The following is a 17,404-nucleotide window of genomic DNA, read 5'->3' as shown; positions in this document are numbered from 1 at the left end:
GTTGATAGACACCTGCTTATAGGTTACATATTTCTGCTTCTTGGCATGGCTACTAATGTTTGCTGGGTGGGTGGTGGACATTTTAAGTGTTATATCATTGTCTAGATTTTGTTTCATTTTCCTTTTCATGTGGCAGGTAGTTCTTACTTGTAGATAGATTTGATACTTTTCAGGCTTATTGGTAAGTCTTGCTACAATGAGTTTAGAGTAGCTTTTTCTCTAGTTCAACTTTAATCTTAACAACTCAAATACAACCCTCCTGGAGTCTCTACTGAATGCCTTAGTTATTATCATAGTGTGGTTCTTTGAACCAGCAATGTGGGCATCATCTTATTCGTGCTAATAGACCTACTGAATCAGAAGCTCTGGGGTTGAGGCCCAGTTATCTGTGTTTTAACAGGTGCTCTGGTGCATTCTAATGTCTGAGAACCATTATACCAGAGCAATCCTTCTCAACGCATTTTCTGATTCAGTAGTCTGGATAATGTCTGAGATTATAAAGTTTTGACAGGCTTTTAGATACCAGTGTTGCTGCTGAGCCTCTGACCTCAGTTTGAATAGCAAGGGCCTAAAAACCTTGCTTTCAGCCAAGGAGTCCAATTTCAACGTCACAAGAGTGTTTCCTTTTTAAGTATCTACATAATGATAAGCAATCTATTCATGAATTTCTATATTGAGGCTACAAAAATAGGAGCCTTACTGGATAAGTGAAAGTGAAAGCCACTTGGTCGTGTCTGACTCTTTATGACCCCTTGGTCTATACAGTCTGTGGGAATTCTCCAGGCCAGAATATTAACGGAAGCACACTGATTGAAACCACCTACACTGGCCAGGCACCATAGTAACCATTTGCATGAGTTGTTTTATGACAGGATGTTCTGGTAAGGAACATGGAACTAATAAGCCACCATCAACTGGAAGAGTTCCGGAAAGGTCAAAAGGAGACACCATATGTCTGACCACCTCCCAGAATCCCTCTCTCTGGCATCCATCTTGGCTGAACAAGGTGTGCACCACCAGGAAGGACTCTGAGTCAGAATGATTCGCTAAAGACAACCCAGAAACTAATCCCATCATCATAAAACCCGAGACTGCAAGCCATGTGACAGAGCTGTACTCCTGGGTTCCCTTACCCTCCTGCTGCTCTCCTCCACCTGGGTGCCCTTTCCCAATAAAATCTCTTGCTTTGTCAGCAGATGTGTCTCCTCAGACAATTCATTTCTAAGTGTCAGACAAGAGCCCAGTTTCGGGCCCTGGAAGGGGTTCCCTTTCCTGCAACAAGAATACTGGAGTGGGTAGCCCTTACCTTCTCCAGGGGATCGTCCCAACCCAGGGATCGAACCCAGGTCTCCCTCATTGCGGGCAGATTCTTTTCCAGCTGAGCCACAAGGGAAGCCCATTATTGGATATATCCAGTAATATACTGGTAGCATATTAACTGGATAGGCAACCGATAAAAATATGTATTTTTAGATGGAAATAGAGTAGGTATTTCTTTTAATTCCTAAATCTAAGTGCAAATAGGATAAAGACATTGAGCTGGTAATAAGGATAAAATGTCATTTGCTAAAAATTTTTATATTCTAGATACTGCCTAATTCTTTAAATCCTGACATTAACCTGAAGAGGTCGATATCATTATTTTTACTTTTTTATATTTCCTACTTTAATCCCTCCAATGGAAACTCAGATTAAACTACTCATTTGATGCCATCCAGGGCTGTCAAAGACTTCCCTGGTGGCTCAGACGGTAAAGCATCTGTCTACAATGTGGGAGACCCAGGTTCGATCCCTGGGTGGGGAAGATCTCCTGGAGAAGAAAATGGCAACCCACTCCAGTATTCTTGCCCAGAAAATCACATGGACGGAGGAGCCTGGTAGGTTACAGTCCATGGGGTCACAAAGAGTCAGACACAACTGAGCTTTCACTTTCAGGGCTGTAAAGTTCAAATCCCAATACTACAGTGTTTTTGTCTGTTGTTTTGCTTTAGTGTTTTAGTTTGAATGCAATATTAAAGTGAAAAAAAAAGAACCAATGAACTTCCTATGTGTTAAACTATCGTGATTATTACAATAAATCTAAATTAAACATGGATTCCATGTAATGCCATCCCACAGACTGCGTGCACTGCTTTGCGTTCATGATGGCCAGTTTTAAACAAGATTTCCATTACCTCAAAAAGTCATGTACTGGCACAAGTATTGTATTATTTTCTTTATATTAACCAGCAGAACAATGCCTCTGTTTTAATAAGTAGGAGGTTAATCTTGGCAAATAAAGGAAAGACTTTGAAAGGATTGGCAAAAATTGGAGCTTTGTATACTGTGGTTAAAGCTATGTCACCTCTGTTTCAAAGTCAGGACACCATGGCTGGGAAATTGAAGTGGTTCAGTGAGGGCTCCAGTGAAGGAAGATGTGGGTTTACCCAGTGTGCATGGCAGCACACTCACTCTCTTTTTCTCTTTCTCTCTCTGTCTTGTTTAAACACAGGCAAAACTCTATTCTGAAACACAGATTTAAACTCTGTTCTCTGCAGCAGTTATTCTTCTGTAGCCTGAAGCATGAGATTTCATGATTAATATCTTGGATAAGAAAACAAATTATTATTAGTTAAAAAGTTTAAAAAAAATAGCGAACCAGAACTGTGCTTTCTAGTTTTAGCTGTTACATACTGAATTTTACATCTTGGGTAAATGCCACTGGAAAGACTTTCTCCCTTTATAAAAATCATTCAAACTAATTTTTTTTCTTTTTTTATAACTGAAACTCTTTCTTAAATCTGGTTCCTTAAATCTCCAGTATGAATGGCTTGAGGTGAAAGATGTCCTAAACAGATGATCCCCTGAAGATTTTTTTGTAGAAATGTGATTCACATTCTCTTCCTCCCTCCCTGTCGCCCCACCCATAAACTTTAGCCTGTTCTTACCTGAGGATAAAAGGCAGGCTAAATGGCCATTCAGAGATCTCATAGCCTTGTGATACTGTAACTATCTTCTTGGGCCAAATTTATACATAAACCAGATTTCACTGTCTGGGTATTCAGCTTGTAAGAAGTAACTGGGTCTAATCATATCCTACGTCCTTAATCAAAACAGAGAGCTTCAGTGTCACATCACAAAGCTCTTTACAACTTAATTTAGAAAAATAAGGCAATATTATTTTCTACATGCTCAGTGGTAGGAGCTGGTGGAAACAGAGATGTTTCTAAGGATGTCTCTTGTTAGGGGTGAGATGAAAAGGACTGGCAGGCCTTGGGTTGGAGAGCCCTATAGATGCTTGGCAACCTGGAGGAAACTGGGTTCTGCCTGGGTGGTGCTTGGCAGGTGGGGGTTTGAGGGGACAGAGAGGAGGTGAAACACTGGAATATGGGTAGCCCAGAGATGGGCATAACCCAAGGAGGAAACAAGGTATACCCAAGTGAACAGTTAGGACTCAGGAGGCTAGATACCCGAGGGCAAATTAATATGAGAACTCCAAAGTCTGAGCGGGTAGGTAGTCATAAACTGAGAATGCCACACGGAAGCAAAGCCAGGGAACCAGAAACTTGGCAAGCTGTGTGAGCACTGGCATCAGTAACTAAAGACCTCAGTCACAGGAGTGGAGCCCTGTTTATGATGTAGTTGGAAAGGCATGAGCTGAAAGAATCTGACCTCAAATCTCTCCCCACCACACCCTGTGACCCTGAACTTGTAGCCCAGTGCCCCAGTGTCCCGCACTGTGAAAGGAGAAATGAATCACCGTGTAGTCCAATCTCTAACGTGCAGTTTAGGGACTTTACCTGCCTCACAGGGTTGCTAAGAACAAAATGAATGTAGTAAAGGGATCAGGAAATACCTAACATGCCTTGAACAGGTGTTCTGTAAACACAAGTCCCTTTCTTCCTTTCAGTGATGATCTTCCATATTTACTTTCACCTGGGGCTGGTGACAAGGGATGAATGATGAGAGCAAGTAAAGGCTAGTGATTCATGCAGCTTGAAAGGGAGTGAGAAGCAGAAGAGACAGACTAATGCTGACACAGGGCTGGGGATTCGTTGGGGGAGGTGGTGTATTTAAATTGTTGATAACTTTCAGAAGCAAGTTCTAGCTGGAAAGTCCTGTTAGGACAGGATGACGGAGGGATATTTTCTATTTTGAATTAAAATAACTTCCTGCTTAAAAAAGAATCCTGATCTGTTTCTGCTTGTGGTCACTTGACTTTATCTCGATGGTCAGTGAACTTTCTTCTAGGAGGAGGTGACAGTCTGGTGGGAACTGTGTATGTATCCATGTGCAGTGGCTGAGATGGAGAGATGGAGGGATCATCTTGAAGATGTTTTTGCAAAGCAAATCTACTGTCTTTACTTACATAGTGTGTTGCTGAGGGTGGTTTTTCAAAGGGAGGAGAGAGTTTAAAGAAGATAACTTTCCACTACAAAAAGTTGTTCTAAAATTAAATTCTGATGATGCTCTTCCCTTGGTTATAACCCTCAGTGACCCAACCTCCCCTCCTTCCCACACTGGTGCCCCAAGGATAAATTCCAAACTCCTTAATATGACAGATAAACCTTCACGATCTATCCTTATTATGCTCTGTGGCCTCATCGGTCACTTCTCCACCTCCCGCCCACTAGCTTAAATCTGAACTAAACTATTTAAGATTCCAATAGTATCCCATGTTCTCTCCACATCCTTATAAGTGGTATTCATACTACATGTAATATTTTTCTGCTTTACTCTGTTTATCTTTAAACTCCTGCTTGTGCTCTACATCCTAGTTTGAAAGTCACTTCTTCCAAAAAGTCACCCCGAATCCCTTAAGACTAAAACCAACTGTTCTCTTCACCACACGTGTCTATAGTACCCTATGTTTATTCCTATTGCAGTAATAAATAAATAAATCACATTGTGTGGTAATTACCTAAACACTAATTTTTCTCTCCCACAAAGCTGTGGATGCTTAAGAGACAAGAACTGCCTGGTCAACCCCATACTAGGAGCACCTGAAAGATAGTAGATATTCAGTAAACACTTGTTACATAAATAAAAGAATGAACTGAATGTGAACAAAAAATTTCCTAACAACAACAAAAATAATCCAAAGCAATTTTAGTGCTAATAAAGCACATACTGGAATATCAGTGGCTCTTGAGGAAAACTGATTTAAAGTTATGCAGTGGCACATGAAGATGCTCAACATGCTAATGATCATGCTTCATGTCTGCTTAGTTGATCAGTCATGCCCAACTCTTTGTGACTCTGCGGCCTGCCAGGTTCCTCTGTCCATGGAATTTTCCAGGCAAGAGTACTGGAGTAAGTTGCCATTTCCTCCTCCAGGGAATCTTCCCAGTCCAGGGATAGAACCCATGTATCCCGTGTCTCCTGCATTGGGAGGTAGATTCTTTACCACTGAGCCACTAATTATCAGAGAAATGCAAATCATGTGATCCAACCTATTAGGTTCTTAATAAAGATTGTTGAATTTACACATTAAGGGAAAGAGGTTTTTTTAAGTCTCAGTGGCTGGGCCTGAGTCCAGTTGCCCCCTCTTGCTGTTCCCTAATCAGAAAAGCCAGAAAGATCACATGGGTGAGCAAGTCCCACTGCTAGAAGTCACTTTTCCTGTATTTTCTTGCTCTGTAAATTTAAAAGCTACAATCAATTATGGAATGTGAGCAAACGCCTAAGACAAAGACCAGAAACCTTGATCTCATAAAGTGTTTTGCAGGAATTTGCTAAGCAATCCTGGCAACAGCCCTGCAAGTAGATGCTATTTTATTCTCACTTTACAGACAAGGAAATTGAGACAGAGAGTTGAAGTAACTTGCCCAGAGTCGTGTTTCTTGAGAGTGGCAGTGCAGGGATTCAAGCTCAGTGTGACTCCAAAGCCCACCCTCCATGCCTTTGAGAGGCACCAGGTGGAGGAAACACTGGTAGCACAAGATAACATGTGAGAAACACGTGTGTGACCTCCTGCCCTTGCTGGGATGGGTGTCTCTGAGTCCTGGCATGCTAGGGAGGGGTAAGGTCTTAAAAAGGATTGCCTAGTACAGCTGAGCACGGTGAGCCCCATTATTGGTGAAAAAACATAATGCTGCTGCTAACTTCCTCCTGCAAAATAGTGAGTTCAAGTTTTCTGCAAGCATAGGAGCTAATATTTATTGCCATAAAACTGACATTTTATAAACCTGTAAGTTTAAACAGTTTAGAAAGTTCAGAGAAAAGAGGAGCCAAAGAGAACGGGTCTGTTTGAAAATAAAATAATTGCATACAAAACTCCTTGAAGTACTCATCTATTAGGGTGAAACTAAGAAATGTCAATGAGCAAACTCCTGGAGACGGTACAGGACAAGGGAACCTGGTGTCCTGCAGTCCACAGGGTTGCAAAGAGTCAGACACGACTTAGCAACAGAACAACAACACCAACAAAAAGCAATGTAAACTATTATTGTGTCAACATCCATAATTTTATTAGGATAATTTTACTTGATATGTTTATTTGTGTCCCAGACTTATTAAGGTATAATTGACAAATAAAATTGCACATAGTAAAGGTGTACAATGTGGTGATTTGATATTTTATAATTGTGAAATGATTACCACAATCAAACTAACTAACACATCCATCACTTCATAGAGGTACCTTTTTTATTTTCATGGTGAGAACATTTAAGATCAAGTCTCTTAGCGAATTTCAAGTGTAGAGTACAGTATTATTAACTCTAGGTACCATGTTGTACATTAGATCTCAAGAGTCTATTCATTATATAGTCAAAATTTTGTACCCTTTGACTAACATCTCTCTATTCTCCCGACCCTCAGCCCTGGTGACTACAATTCTAGCTTGTTTCTATGCTATTGACTTTTTAGAGTCCACAAATAAGTGATATTGTATACTATAGGTCTTTCTTTGTCTGACTTACAATAACTAAATTTTCATATTTTTATATTGCAGACAATTTCCTGAGAGTTATCATTTTGCAAAATCAAACAAGGTCTAGCAAAAATATAATCAATGGGTTTTAAATAATAACAATGGTAGATATAACATTGCCTTACTGGCAGCTTGAGTGTGCTAATTCAGAACTCTGGGGTTTTGTTATAAAAAGGCTGTTAATCTAGTCTTCTGAAACTAACAACATGATGCTGCTGTGTGTCTCATTGCAAACCTTTGAAGATACAAATGTCTAAGATTTTTTTCTGTTGTATTTAGTTGACTTTCTAAGTATCAAGAGAAACAGTTTACAAGGCAAATGAATGACGCCAAAGGTAAAGGAATCTGCTGTGTTTCATCTCGTGGTGTGTTTTACCAAGAAGTAATATCCTTTTTATGATTGAGGAAGCACTGGTATTCAAACTCTCATTGTGGTGTCCACTTGCAATTTCCTTCTTTATCATTCCAGAAAAGAGACAGACAGTGAGGGGCACTCAGGACCCTCATTTACTCTATGTGTAACACCGCAGGTTAAATGGAACTTCTGATTCAATTTTGTCAGATATGGTATTTGTTGAAAGTCAGCTATTTACGAAACAGATTGAGAGTTGCTGCAAACAGCTAGAGCTGTTGATTGATTGCTATTATTCAACCTCTTCTCCTGGAGCCCATCAAAAGTCAAAAGGACTGGCTGTGAACACGTATACCTGGAGGCTGGGTAAAAAGAACTTAGTCAGAGGTGTGCTTCCATGGACCCAAGTCCCTGCTCAGGAATTCACTCGAATGAATGAGTTTGGTAAATATGTACTGTGTAACTATTTTGTGCCTATCTCAAAACACAAGTGCCAAATAATTCATTCAGTGGGCACGCAATGTGTATTTATAGAACTCCTGTCATATGCCAGGCACTGTTGAGTGTAGGGCATTCCATATACAGCAATAGAATTTGCTTCAAAAGATCCACAAGATAACAAGTGCAACAAAGAGGTGACAGCAAAATGAGTCAATAACGGGGTAGATACCAGACAGCAGAGCCTTGGGCAGTTCAGTGTTCAGCAGGAGTATCTTGGGAGTTTCCCTCACCCATCTTATAAATGGTTTCTTTCTTCATCTGTTCTCAAATGTCTCCCTGTGTGCTGCTGACACCCAGATGGTACAGTCCTAAAATTACCAGGTAAAGTGGAATCTTCTGCTGACCTAAAGCCAACGGTTGTTGGCTTATGCCTCTGAATGGAGGTTAATTGACAGCATCGCTAACAGGACTGAGGCCATGTGCGAGGGTCTGAAATACCATCCAAGTCTACAGGATTAGAAAAGAGCATCTCAACAGTGTGGCTTTCTCAAAAATAAAAGAATACATTTTGGAAGGGAATGAAGTATGTAAACAGGCTCCATGCTTGAGGGGTAATCGGAATTTGACATACCTGATGGCTGAAAGCAGAATTTGCAGCAAGATGCCTCTCTTCGATAGCCCTTTGAAGAGCTGAGCACAGTCAGGCACTAGACATTTAGATATTTCTTCTTCTGATCCCCCTCAGGTGGTTTCTGCCAGATATGCTGCGGGAATGTGGTCCTGACATTCTCCCAAATAGGAATCCAAAAAAGTGTGGGGAGCACTGTTTATCTTCCTTTTCCATTGTTTTCCTTCAGTGGAGAGTTGGAGCTCACTAGAATATAAAGCAGTTTAATTCAAATAGAAGAGTTCAACTTTTGCCAGGAATTTGGCTTAAGTCACTTGAATCCACATGGATATTTATACAAATCCAAAAACCATTGAAGCAAAACTGCCAGGCTTTGAATTACCTTAGGCAGAAGCAATTATTTATTTTTTGTTTCATCTTCAGCACACAGCACAGACCTTCATACAAAAACTCAACAAACATTTATTTAACGAATGAGCAAATTCAGGACTAAAAGAATAAGAATACAGACAAAAGTAAATTAGAATAAATTTCTTTGTATTTCTGCACATTTTTTAAAGTAGACATAGGTGGCTCAGATGGGAAAGAATCTGCCTCCAATGTGGGAGACCTGGGTTTGATCCAAGTTGGGAAGATCCTGTGGAGAAGAGAATGGCAACCCTACTCCAGTATTCTTGCCTGGAGAACCCCATGTACAGAGGAGCCTGACGGACTACAGTCCATGGGGTCCCAAAGAGTCTGACACAACTGAGTGACCGACTCTTTCACTTTCACGAGAAAGTAGCAGGTAAGAGTGTTTTCCCTTAAAGTAATCGCCTTTGGGTCAGGGTGAGTAGTAGGCAAAGACATTTCAACAACAATGGCACCCGACTCCAGTACTCTTGCCTGGAAAATCCCATGGACGGAGGAGCCTGGTAGGTTGCAGTCCATGTGGTCGCTAGGAGTCGGACACGACTGAGAGACTTCACTTTCACTTTTCACTTTCATGCACTGGAGAAGGAAATGGCAACCCACTCCAGTGTTCTTGCCTGGAGAATCCCAGGGATGGGGAGCCTGGTGGGCTGCCATTTATGGGGCCGCACAGAGTTGGACACAACTGAAGTGACTTAGCATAGCATAGCACTGGCGAAGTGGTAAAGAATCTGCCTGCCCATGCAGGAGACACAAGAAATCCAAGTTCAATCCCTGGGAATAGGAAATGGCCACCCACTACACACACACACACACACACACACACACACACACTGCTGTTTATATACCACTTTTGGAGTCAGTCACACATTCTCTTGCTGCTGCTGCTGTTTAGTCACTAAGTCATGTCTGATCCTTTGCAACGCTATGGACTATAGCCTGCCAGGCTCCTCTGTCCATGGGGTTTTCCAGTCCAGAATACTGAAGCGGGTTGTCATTTCCTTCTTCAGGAGATCTTCCCCACCAGGAATCAAACCTGCAGATCCTGCAGGAGTATTCTTTACCACTGAGCTGCCTAGGAAGCCCACACAGGCACTCCTAGAGAGTGGCAAATCTTCATCATTTGGGAAAGGATTTAATTTTTTTTGAAGCTGGTAAAAGTTATACAGAGTCACGTTTTGTATGTAAGATGAAAAATCAAAGTAGGTCATACTATATATCAGTTCAGTTCAGTCGCTCAGTCGTGTCCGACTCTTTGCGACCCCATGAATTGCAGCACGCCAGGCCTCCCTGTCCATCACCATCTCCTGGAGTTCACTCAGACTCATGTCCATAGAGTCAGTGATGCCATCCAGCCATCTCATCCTCTGTCGTCCACTCTTCCTCCTGCCCCAATCCCTCCCAGCATCAGAGTCTTTTGCAATGAGTCAACTCTTCACATGAGGTGGTACTATATATATATGTATGTATATATTTTACATCTATATATGTATCTACTTATAAATATACACACAAAATATATGTATATATAAATAAAGTGTGAGTACAAAGTAATGAAATATCTTTTTATTTTTATTTTTCTTGATGACACTCAAATATGCTTGGAAAGCATCAGATTTCAAAGTATGGCAATTCCACAAATATTCTGAGCAATGACAACTTGAAAAAATGAGTATGTAGTTTTGCAACATGATTACTGTAAAGAAAAACAATCTTTTGAATATTTAGTTTCTACCCTGTTCATTGAAGAAGTGGTACTATACAAGGCCTGATACTTAGCATTCAATACAAACTAGTTGCATGAAATGAAAGTATCATTTCCTTATAACTGTACCTCAGTTTTCCCTCCCTCTCTCTCCCTTCCTTCCTCCCTTCCGTCCCTCTCTGGATCTCTTGCACAATTCATGGCACCCTCTCATTACTGGTCTATGGGACTTTACTTTTAAAAGTATTACTTTAACATTTTCCCATTATTTCAGATCTCCACTAATATTTCCTACCCATCCTCTTTTGTACCTTTTTGAGTACATTAGCTTATATTTTCAGATATATTTGTGTCTATGAAACTGCTTAGTGTTGTATGGTGAGATACATTTTTTTTCTATATTTTTTACTCAATATTATGTTTTTAACATACTATCCTGTTGCCACATATGTCTCCCGGGCATTGCTTTTAACTCTTGCATGGCATCCCTTTGCACCTGGTGATGGATACCCAAGTTTCCTTCAATTCCCTGCTACATGTTCCCTTATGGAACTATGGATGACTATTGTCTCTGGGTACCAATAAATTAGGTTACAAATTCAATTCCATGGTGCTGTCAGATTTCCCTTCAAACTATACTGCAATGTACTCCAACAAATAGGGCCTGTGAGTCCCTGTTTCCTTTCTTGAAATGATAGCTTCATTTGGAATTATCTTTTTCATTTTCACCAACCCAGTGGATGTAAAATAGTTCCTATTAGCATTTTAAGTTGCATTACTCATAGCACTTGTGGGCTGAAGCATGTCTTCAGATGCTTATGATCCACTTGGGGCTCCTCTTCTGAATATTGTGTTTTTATTTTTGCCTCCTCCCACCACTTAGACCCATGCCTATCATCTTGTTGATTTACCAGAGTTCCATATACATTCTAAGTTTTTTTCCTAATAATCTGAATCTATATTTATTCTTTTCTAAGTGATTCAAACACTTTTCCCTAGACTATTGGATTATTTGAAATCAATGATGCTAATTAAAAATATATCATAAGAGTTTTCATGCTTCAAGGCTTTTGAGTTTCATCCTTTTTAATGTGTGTTCCCAATAAGTGTATTCTGTAGGGAACTTCTGCCAGTGATGCAGATTTCTTTCTGATCTAGCCATCACTGAATTCTGTTTTCTGATTACAGATCTCATCAAAGGTACTAATAAACTTAGGACTGGCTAGCAGATGAATCCTTCAGTCCTAAAGACTGAAGGCTGAAATACCAAATAAATCACAACACCTAAAGCAAACAGTCCCAATGTTTGTTGAGTTTAGTTTACTCTATCTGTTTACATACATTTTTTTTCTAGCACCATATATTAAAAACTGCTTTTTTATTTCAAAGTAAGATTACATTTTAGGAGACTAGTAATATAAAAAGAAATTTTTTCTAAGAGTACTTTGTCCTTATCTCCTAAAATAAACAAAGAATTTAAGATTAACTGATTGCAACAGAAGACCTAGATCATCTCTAGGTAAGTAATGATGAGGATATTTCATGAAAAATAAGTGTCAGTGTAGCAGTAGCTCCTTATACTGATTTCCTTTTTATTTTTATGTTTTTTAGCTAACAGATTATTCTAAATTCAGTAACCTTGGTTGCATATAGCAGTGCTCATGAAGAATGAACTAATCAATTTAGTTAACATAGAACATATGTGTACCCAACAGTGGACTGGAGTTAAGACTGGAATTTCAGCCCCTTGTCATCTGGCTTCTAATTCAGTCTTTGGATTTTACCTCTCACAACCTTCTTATACATTCCAAATTGAACTGGACACTTCACAATTTGTTGAACGCTCCAGTACATTCCCACTTTTCTGCTCTTGATCCTGTAACATCCTCTTCTGGCAGTTCCCTTCTTTCATGCTGAAATCGTCCCCATCCCTGAGGGTTCAAAAAACTGCCCAGTGGCCAGTTCTCAGTGATGTCATCTCACTGCCCCCTAGATGTATCCTTCTTTTTCTGTTAAATCCCATCACATTTAAAACATGCCTCTCATGTGGCATTTTAAAAATACTCTATTTCCTAAAATTCTGCATGTTGGGGTGTTTGCATCTGTTACCAGACTAGAGTTTAAACTTCACAAGGGTAGAGCTTGGGTCTTGTTGATCTCCAGCCCCAGCAATGCCTAGCTTAGTGTCTTTCATAATTAATTGTTATTGTTCAGTCACTAAATCATGTCCGACTTTGTGACCCCATGAACTGCAGCACGTCAGGCTTCCCTATCCTTCATTGTCTCCCTCAGTTTGTTCAAACTCATGTCCATTGAATTGATGGAGCCATCCAACCATCTCATCCTCTATTGCCCTCATCTCCTCATGCCCTCAGTCTTTCCCAACATCAAGGTCTTTTCCAATGAGTGGGCTCTTTGTATTAGGTGGCCAAAGTATTAGAGCTTCAGCTTCAGCATCAGTCTTTCCAATGAATATTCAGGGTTAATTTCCTTTAGGATTGACTGGTTTGATATCCTTGCTGTCCAAGGGACTCTCAAAAGTCTCCTCCAGTGTCACAGTTCGAAAGCATCAATTCTATGGTACTCAACCTTCTTTGGCCACCTGATGCAAAGAACTGACTTATTTGAAAAGACCCTAATGCTGGGAAAGATTGAGGGCAGGAGGAAAAGAGGACAAGAGAGGATCAGATGGTTGGATGGCATCACCAACTCAATGGACATAAACTCCGGGAGTTGGTGATGGACAGGGAGGCCTGGCATGCTACAGTCCATGGGGTCACAGAGTCTGTCATAACTGAGCGACTGAACTGAATTGAACTGAACAACCTTCTTTATGGTCCAACTCTCATATCTGTTTGTGACTACTGGGAAAAGCATAACTTTGACTATATGATTGTCAACTTGGTTGACAAATGATTAATTATATTTAATTATTGAATATTAAATGAATGTCTAGGAGATCAATGAACTGTTAAAAATATTGCACCAAGGGTGAGGAAGAAATTGCTTCATATTGACAATGGATCGAGGATGAGTGGCAGTGAAATCAACGAAGCCTGGGAAAGCCGAGACAAACCTTGTCAGTTCACATCCCTGTTCCACTGTTCAGAAGGTTGCCTTCCTCGACCAGATGGTTTAACCACTTGATTTCCTCATTTGTATAACAGAGATAATAATATCAGCCACCAAGATGGTCTCAGTTCAGTTCAACACATCACCAACTCCAGGAGTCCACCCAAACCCACGTCCGTTGAGTTGGTGATGCCATCTAACCATCTCATCCTCTGTCGTCCCTGTCTCCTCCTGCCCTCAATCTTTCCCAGATGGTCTCAGTTAGGATTAAATAAGTTTTAATAATTTAAGCATAAAATCAAAAAGTTTTCCTGAATGTCTATACATTCATTTATATGTCAGTTGAAGTGAAGTGAAGTGGCTCAGTCATGTCCAACTCTTTGTGACCCCATGGACTGTAGCCTATCAGGCTCCTCCATCCATGGGATTTTCCAGGCAAGAGTATTATCATTGAGTATTAATTTATTTGTCTGGGAATGGAGAATGGAGATGCCTCACTTTAGGATTTGTTGGGGGAGGAATGAAAGATTATAGAAGACATTTTTGGAACTTAGCTGGTACTCAAAAAGTGTGAATTCTTCTACAATTTTTTTTCTGATTAATTTTCTTTTCCTGTAGTCACCTCAACCTTAAGAAACCTTTGATACAAGCTAAAAGCAAGGGTTAATGGGTAATACAGGAAAACCAATAGATCTGAAGATAACATGCAAAATAGATATCTACCCCAATGAATTATCATTGCCTTGTCTGTCCAGTCATCTTTTCTTCCTTCCGGAAATTATTTCTCCTTCTTTATTCCCTCCTGGGAGATAATATTTATCTATTTTTGGCCATCTACTCAGAGAAGGCAATGGCACCCCACTCCAGCACTCTTGCCTGGAAAATCCCAGGGATGGAGAAGCCTGGTGGGCTGCAGTCCATGGGGTCGCTAAGAGTCAGACAGGACTGAGCGACTTCCCTTTCACTTTTCACTTTCCTGCATTGGAGAAGGAAATGGCAACCCACTCCAGTGTTCTTGCCTGGAGAATCCCAGGGATGGGGGAGCCTGGTGGGCTGCCATCTATGGGGTCGCACAGAGTCAGACACGACTGAAGCGACTTAGCAGCAGCAGCAGCAGCAGCAGCAGCCATCTAGTTGGAATGGTAGCTGCCACTCCCAGCCACACAGAATGATCAAGATGAGTCAATAAAACATGAGTGACAACACTCATAGACTGACCTTAGCTGATTGGTCTGGGAGTGAGGGCTTCCTGGGTGGTGCAGTGGTGAAGAATCCACCTACCAAAGCAGGAGAAGCAGCTTCAATCCGTGGGTGGGGAAGATGCCCCGGAGAAAGAAACGGCAACCCATGCCAGTATTCTTGCCTAGGAAATACCATGGACAGAGGAGCCTAGTGAACTACAGACCATGGGGTCGCAAAAGAGACTAAACAATAGAGAAGCAATATTTATTATACAGATACTGATGCTCAGATACAGATACAAAGATACTCCAATCAAAGGTGACTGTGACTCCACTTTCAATGAAAAGAGTGCTTGCTGTTAAATGGATGATATGGATATGGACAGAATGTTATCCCACCTAAGCTAATAATTTCATTGAGAAGAGAGACAATACTCAAATGACAGAGTTCTAATTCTCCATGTGTATTGTCTCTTGGTTCAATGTAGTTCCTTCTGGATCATGAGAGAGGCTCTCAAGTCAAGGGAAAAAGTCATAGTGAAGTTATGTTCCCACTTTCAGAATATTAGGCATGTAAAAGCCTAAATTTACAAGGCCATCATTTTTCTACAGTGAAGGGATTCTTTATTCTGCAAAAGATTTACCACACCATTTCTTTAATCAGTAAAATCTCTTTCCAAAATAGTTAAATATGTAACATTTCAGGATATGCACATCTTACATGAAAAAAGACAAAACTATAAGCACAATAAATTGTCCAGTGTATTTAATCTTGCAAGGTTTAGCCTAATATAGATGATACATGAGAGTTCAAAGGTTGGACTCAAACCCATCCCATTGCAGATGAGATAAATATACTTTATTATTTTAACAGTTCTCAGATTCTCTCGTACCTACCATCAAGAGGAAAACATTGTAAGCTCTTTAGAACTCAACATAAAAAGTCATAGATTCATTAATACTATGGCAAGGACTACTGTATGAAAAATAATAATCACCATTCTTAGATGAATATCCTTTATAACAGAAAGCATGTTCTCATTTATAATCTTAAAGGAATCTTACAGCAAATCATTTGAAGTAGGTTTCATAGCCTTTTTAAGAATTATAAAATTGCAACTAGAACATTAAATGACTTGTCCAAGATTACACATGGAAGTGGTATATGAGAGAGACAGGATCCTCATCCTTTTTTAAAAAAAGTGAAAGTACAGCTGGCATACAATTTTATGTTAGTTTCAGATGTACAACATAGTGATTCAACATTTAAATACATAATAAAATGGTGGGATAAGTCTAGTAATCATCTCTCCTCACACAAAGTTATTACAGTATTATCAACATGTGTGAGGGAATGCTCAGTCGCTCAGTCACGTCTGAGTCTTTGGGACTCTGGATTGTAGCCTGCCATTCTCCCCTGTCAATGGGATTTCCCAGGTGAGAATGCTGGAGCAGGTTGTCATTTTCTTTTCCAATCAACCACATCTTTGATGCTGTATATTACATCCTGTGACTTATTTATTTAAAACAGGAAGTTTGTACCTCTTGATCCCCTTTACTTATCTCCCTCAACCTCCCAAGGCCCTCTCCTCTAGTACACCAGGTTGTTTTCTGTATCTAAGGGTCTGTTTTTCATTTTGTTGTGTTTATCCTTTTTTTTAAATTAATTTATTTTTTATTGAAGGACAATTGCTTTACAGAATTTTGCTGTTTTCTGTCAAACCTCAATATGAATCAGCCATAGGTATACATATATCCACTCCCTTTTGAAACTTCTTCCCATCTCCCTCCCCATCCCAACCCTCTAGGTTGATACAGAGCCCCTGTTTGAGTTTCCTGAGCCATACAGCAAATTCCCACTGGCTGTCTATTTTACATATGGTAATGGAGAAGGCGATGGCACCCTACTCCAGTACTCTTGCCTGGAAAATCCCATGGACAGAGGAGCCTGGTAGGCTGCAGTCCATGGGGTCCTGAAGAGTCGGACACGACACAGTGACTTCACTTTCACTTTTCACTTTCACGCTTTGGAGAAGGAAATGGCCACCTACTCCAGTGTTCTTGCCTGGAGAATCCCAGGGATGGGGAAGCCTGGTGGGCTGCCGTCTATGGGGGTGCACAGAGTCAGACATGACTGAAGTGACTTAGCAGCAGCAGCAGCAGCAATGTGAGTTTCCATGTTACTCTTTCCATACATCTCACTCTCCCCTCCCCTCCCCCCATGTCCATAAGTCTATTCTCCATGTCTGTTTCTCCACTGTTGCTCCGTAAATAAATTCTTCAGTACCATTTTTCTAGATTCCATATATATGTGTTAGAATATGGTGTTTATCTTTCTCCTTCTGACTCACTTCACTCTGTATAACGGGTTCTAGGTTCATCCACCTCATTAGAACTGACTCAAATACATTCCTTTTTATGGCTGAGTAATATTCCATTCTGTTGGCTTAAAGCTCAACATTCAGAAAACGAAGATCATGGCATCTGGTCCCATCACTTCATGGGAAATAGATGGGGAAACAGTGGAAACAGTGTCAGACTTTATTTTTTGGGGCTCCAAAATCACTGCAGATGGTGACTGCAGCTATGAAATTAAAAGATGCTTACTCCTTGGAAGGAAAGTTATGACCAACCTAGATAGCATATTGAAAAGCAGAAGCATTACTTTTCCAACAAAGGTCCATCTAGTCAAGGCTATGTT

Source organism: Bos mutus, chromosome 14, assembly GCF_027580195.1.
Source record: "Bos mutus isolate GX-2022 chromosome 14, NWIPB_WYAK_1.1, whole genome shotgun sequence".
NCBI classification, from domain to species: Eukaryota; Metazoa; Chordata; class Mammalia; order Artiodactyla; family Bovidae; genus Bos; species Bos mutus.
Note: the sequence above shows the minus strand (reverse complement) of the source record.